This window comes from Elaeis guineensis, chromosome 6 (assembly GCF_000442705.2).
Source record: "Elaeis guineensis isolate ETL-2024a chromosome 6, EG11, whole genome shotgun sequence".
NCBI lineage: Eukaryota > Viridiplantae > Streptophyta > Magnoliopsida > Arecales > Arecaceae > Elaeis > Elaeis guineensis.
In genome coordinates, this window is record NC_025998.2 from 42,690,283 (window position 1) to 42,696,664 (window position 6,382).

Consider the following 6,382-nt stretch of genomic DNA (forward strand, 5'->3'; position numbering starts at 1 on the left):
TGTACACCCATGGTCTGATCATGCACTCAACCTAGTCCATATTTGGATTAGCCCCCATGAGTCTCACAAACAAGGGCCTCATGACCATGGAGGACTAAACCTCCACCCTAAGACCAAATCAATCCAATCCCTAGGACCCAAATTAGTCCTAGAATCCTAGAGACAAACCCATGGCTCCTCTCTTGGCCTCCCAAGGCTTGGGAGCACCACACATGCACCAATATATATGACATCAGATTATAAATTATTGAGCTTCATGGATGCCTTTTCCGAATACAACCAGATTCGGATGGCCTCCAAAGATAAAGAAAAAATAACCTTCATAATCGAGGAGGACTTATATTGCTACAAGGTCATGCCATTTGGACTTAAGGATACTGGGCCACTTATTAGCGACTTATCAAAAAGATTTTGAAAGACTATATTGGTTGGAATATGAAGATTTATGTTGATGATATGCTAGTGAAGAGCACCAAGATTGATTAACACATAAGCAACTTGGAAGAGGCTTTTGTCGCATTAAGGCAGCATCAGATGAGGATCGATGAACACAAGCAAGTGCATCTTTGGTGTCACTTCAAGAAAGTTTCTTAATTTTATGATCATGAGATGAAGAATCGAGGCTAATTTAGAGAAAATACAAGTGATTCTCAGCATGAAGCACCTAACTTCGAGGAAAGAAGTTCATCATCTGATCGAGCGCATTGCGACTCTTAGCCAATTTATTTTAAAATTGGTAGAAAGATGCCTTTCTTTCTTCAAAGTCTTTCAACACATGAAAGATTTTATCTAGTCAGATAAATGCTGAAAATTCTTTAAAGAATTAAAAAAATACCTTGGTGCACCTCCATTGCTGATGAAGCCCTAGAAGGAGGAGACTTTGTATATGTATCTCACAACTTTGGTAGAGGCAATCAGCTTGGTATTGGTCTAGGAGGATGAAAAGAGGGGCACAAAAGTCTATCTACTACATGAGCCAAGTTTTGCATGATGTCAAGATGAGGTACTGTTAGGCGGAGAAGATGGTCACGCACTAATCAACTCGATACAATGATTAAGCCCTTATTTCCAAGCACACTCAATCATGGTCTTGACCGACCAGCTGATCAATGCATTAATATGATATAAAAAGTATTAAAATTTTTGTTATTTAATTTCTATTATTTAGTATTTGATACTTCTTATATTTTTTTCAGAAATTGTTAATCATGGAGAATTATTCACAAACTAACCAGTAAGGTTCCCCATGAATACATGCTAGCGGCCCCTCACACACACTTTCACGATCACCAAATTGAAGACCAAGCCCAAGTTTTCAACCATATAAATGAGCACATAGCCCAGAAGTTCAGCAACAGTATGGCCCATGGCCCAAAATAAAGCAAGTCGGCACACAACCATGTGCAGTCCATGCGCACAATGTAATGGAGAAGGCACATGGCTCATAGGGGCATGTGGCTTATAGGAATGCATGATCCATGATGCGGCATATGGGGAAAGGTGCGCGGTCCATGCATGTGGCGCACAAACAACCTCCAGTAGTCTACATCATAGCTTATAGAGATAACACGCCTGGGCGGATGCGAGCATAGGCGAGCAGGCGCAAGTGCATGGGTGTAGGCCCAAGCACAAGCGCGGTCACATGAGCATGCATGCGGGCAAATGCGAGTGCAGGGGTGTGCCGAGGACATGACAAAAAGGGGGGTTTGAGGGTTTTAAAAGAAAATAGAGAAGGGAGGCATGGAGAGTTTGGTGGCGGCTAGGGTTTTAGGCTGCTATAACCTAAGAAGGAAAATATTTTGAGACTTGAGAGACTTGAGGAGCTAAGAGTTTGGGGCAGCTAGGACTCTAGAAAGTTTTGAGGGCTATAAAAAGGGATGTAGGGTAGCCCAAGAGGGAGGAGAAAAAAAGATAAATTTTAAGAGAGAAAAATTGTAGAGAAATTTGGTAGAGAAAAGAGAGAGGAAGAGAGGGAGGCTGTCAGGTGTTGAAGATTTGGGAGAGAGTCTTTGGCGGCATAAGGAGGTTCCACGTCTTCTTCATGTTCTTCTCCAATAAGAAGATGGAGATTTTGGTGGCAAGCGAGATCCAACCCATGAGCAACTAAATCTTTCATCCTTGGAGTAGATGAATTGCTTAAGTCCAGATTTGTATTTTTATTTCATACATCTTATTGTATATCTTTCTTTATGCAATCAACTACTAAAATATTGTAAGGCATCTTTCTTTTAAATATGATTGAATATTTTGCAACCATAAAGAGTCCCTGTGATTCTTCTCTATGCATTTAAGTAGTAGTATTTATGATTTTATGATGCTTGATTTCGAATAGCTTATGACTACGTAGAGACTAATCATGATCCAAAGATACAATTTGTGCTTAATGAGATAAGCTATGTTGAAAACAAGATCATAGATTTATCTTTTTTATCATCACTAAGGTTAATAATTTTTAGTGATCATGATTGCTTTAATTAAATACTGATCTATGATTAAGGATAGATTTGAAAAATCTGAGGTACTTTCTTCTACTTGATTTTTCTAAAATTTTATCTCGATCAACTTGTTTATTCTATCTTTTTTAAAATCTTAAAATTCTTATTCTTTTATTATATTTTCTAATTTGAATGCAACTCAGTCCATTGATCCCTTAGGATTTGATACCCAATCTTATACTATTCTAGAAAATAGTTGAGTTCGATTAAAACTTTTATTTTTGGTGCTTGTAATAACACCAAATTTTGACGCCGTTGCTGGGGATTATTGGCATGATTGTTTCAACATAAAAGAAAATCTCATAATATATATAGTGACATTAGAAATAAAAATAATATATATATATATATATATATTTGCTTGGATATCTTGTTTGTTGCATTGCATTCTCATAACACATCATAAGGACATAAATCCTAACACAAGATAAGGTGGGGATTTCATTACCTTTTCTTGGCCAACAAATAAGAGTCCTTCATATTGCATTGATCTAACTCTCATTAAAATCAATTAGATGTTAGCCCTTAAAAAATTTGAGCTCATTAGGACAAGAAAACCTGAAAGTTGGATCGAGTTTGGAACTGATCAATCAATCGGTGTCCAAGAAAAGTGGTTTAGAGACTTAGTCCTGAAGAATGGTGGTTATTTAATTAGGACTGTTGCGAGAACACAGGGAGCCTCCCACCAATCTTATACTTATCTGGCCAATTGAGTTGGTTAACTTTAAACTTGGAGTGCATGAAGGTAAACTTGAAATTGTTATCAGAAAAACTAATCAAATTAGGAAAGCCATCACTAGTTTTCTTCAAATGGATGGAGAATTGTTTCATGAAACATGGAAGAGACTTAAGTACCTCATTCATAGATGCCCATACCATACTGTCCCTAAATTACAATTAATCTAGTGTTTCTATGATGAATTATCAGAAAAACATCAACAAATGATCGACGTCTCATACGAAGGGATATTTATGCTAAAAAGTGAGAATGAGGCATGGCACTTATTTGAAACTCTTAGTGAAAATTTCTTGCATCACATGTCTGCCTCTTCTAGAGATAAATCCATGTTTGTCCAAAAAAGAGGTGGAATCTATGAAGTTGGAAATTTCATAGATATCCACAGTAAAGTGGATAAGTTATCCTAAAAACTAGATCATTTGCTGAATGTCGGATACTCTTCGACTTCATCCTTTCCTCCTCAAGATGTTTGTGCTTTATGTTCAAGTCACACCCATTTTGTGAGTGAATGTCCAGGCACACCCTAATTTTCTGAGTTTGTACAAGAACAAGTTCAGCAAGCCCAAACCCAAGCTACTTATAGATCAGAAAGTAATCCCTTTTCCAACACTTATAATTCAAACTGGAGAAACCACCCAAACTTTTCATGGAAACCATAGCTAGCAGGTAACCCAGCTATACAAAGACCATGTCACGCAGATGCAACCTTTAGGCATACACCCTATTCATAGTTTCAAAATGTTCCTCAACCTGCTCTAATTCTCCATAATTTAGCTTTTGAAGAGAAGGTCTTATTGTTGGGAAATGTATCTTAAAGCCAATCATCCAAGTGGTAGATGATTGGAATTAATATATGAATTATCTAATAATAATAGTTATTTGGCAGGTTCATCATAAAAGTTCTATCTTCCTTAAAAGAACTCCTAAATTATGATGAAGTCTTTAGAACCACAATCAATCGATAAAGGAGGATTTATCGGATGGTTCTTAAATTGTTCATGACCAAATGATAAGTTATTAACAAGGATGATAACTTATCAAGTGTAGGTTGCTGTATGCCATATGTGTTGGTTGTCCTTATAACCAAGTGGTGTGGAGAAACTGGTATGGCATCCAGGTGAGATGTAAGAGTACATCTGCATTGAACGTGACCAATGTAACACTCTGTTATCAAGAGTAGTAAGCTAAGGCCAATGGGTATAAGTGTCACTCCGACTTGAGATCACCACGGTGACTTACAAGTAACTCACTATACTTTGGTGCCGGACTGCCTGTATTTTTAATATTGGTTCGAAAGATTTTTAGGTACAGTCAAGTACTTATGAAGTCAGTGTGTGAGTCAAGATGGGATTGACCACTCTTGATTAACTTCAGGAAGAGAATGTCTCGCTGTGTTTTAATTTAGCAAAACCTAGGCCTGGGTAATCTTCGTGAGGAGTCACGAGATTTGCAAAATTTTGAGACACAATAGAAATGACTTATATGAGTGTTGACAGTATACTCGAAGTCATCTTGAGCATTATTGATCAAAAGAAAGAATTATATGGTAACCATGGGTCAGGGTTCTTAGAATGTTACTTTGCATACATTCGACCTATCTGGATGTCGGAAACCATTGCTAGGTGGTTACTTTGACTGGTACAAAAATTGATTCCTATGCTACCGACTTAGGTTCAAACCTATAGAGTCACACACATAAGAGGTTGTAACCTAATCAGATGGTTAATTGACGATTGAGAATCGTTCTAAGGTTAAACGATCAATGTGATTGATGTTTGACCTAATGCAAGTGTTGCAGGAGGATCGATTAGCAATTGGATTGCTAATCGACTCAATCTGATTGAGCAATTAGACTGAGATCAAGTCTAAATGAATTTGATTCAATTAGAATTAGTTTGGATTTAATTTGATTAAGTCTAATTGATTTATTAGATAAGCCAGTTGCAAGGGAGAATAAGTCCCTATTCGACTAGGACTTGTATGTACCTAATTCCTAATTAAGTTAGGATTTAAATCAGAATTAAATATGATTTAATCTGATTTAATTAGACTTCTAGTTAGACTAGGATCACTATTAATTAGGTTATAATTAATTTAGATTGGGTTCAAAGTGTTTGACCTAATCTACATAAGAATCCTACTTAGACTAGGACTCCATCTCTTCTCTTGCGCCACCTAAGAAATCTCAAGCCCACGCCCACTAATTAATTTCTAGATATTTTTCTATGATATCCACATCCAAGGAATATTATCTCACACTACTTATTCTAGAGATTTGTATCAGATTTGATTTGATTCAATATGGAAAGAGATTTGGCTGATTATGGAAAGTCGTTTAGGTTTATCCTTTTTTTTTTTGAAAGAGTCCCTCTTCACAAGGACTCTTCTCTCCTCTCTTGTGCCAACTTTTCCCAAGCTTATCCCTTCTTTTTATAACCCTTTTTATGAGTTATTTTATTCTCTCCATGAAATTTATGAGGGAGGGGGCATCCAAGAGTTGGATGCCCCATGGACTCCTTGTTAGACTAGGTTTTATGACCTAGTCTACCATATAAAAAGTTGCCGCCCCATATGCTATCAAATGAGAGTAAAAAATTTGTGGATTTTAGATGAAAATAACAGAAGAGAAAGAGGAAGGTATGGATGGTTTGAGGCACTAAAATCCTTGGAGGAGAGTCTTCAATCAAGAGATCAAAGGTTGATATCTTGTAGAAAGAAAGATAAGAGAAAAGATTATCTTCTCTCATTATTTTTCTTTCATATTATTCTCTCTTTATTTTTTTATGTTTTTTATGAAAAAAAATTTGGGAGAGAAAGAGGATGGAATGGGTGGTTTGAGGCATCAAATTCTTTGGAGAAGAGTCTTCTATCAAGAGATCAAAAGTTGATGTCTTGTAGAAACAAAAGGTAAGAGAGAAAATGTTTTTCTCTTATTGTTTTTCTTTTCAATTTATTTTCTCTTTATTTTATATTTTTATGTGATAAAAATCTTAGAGAGAAAGAGGGATGGCATGGTGGATTCATGCTTTAATGAGTTGGGGCATGGTGATCTAATTTTGGACATGATCTGATCTTGTTCTGATGAGAGAAGAAGAAGAAAAGAAGGTCTTCTCTTAAGGTTTCTTTTAGAACCCTTCTTCTCCATAAA

General features: G+C 36.4%; 1 non-coding gene across 1 annotated transcript; it reads right to left on the minus strand.

The window, feature by feature from the left end:
* Nucleotides 1–3,273: 3,273 nt before the first annotated feature.
* LOC114913344 (small nucleolar RNA R71) lies at nucleotides 3,274–3,379 on the minus strand. The gene has a single exon (XR_003799353.1). It is a non-coding gene; the product is annotated as a small nucleolar RNA R71 (small nucleolar RNA).
* Nucleotides 3,380–6,382: the final 3,003 nt, after the last annotated feature.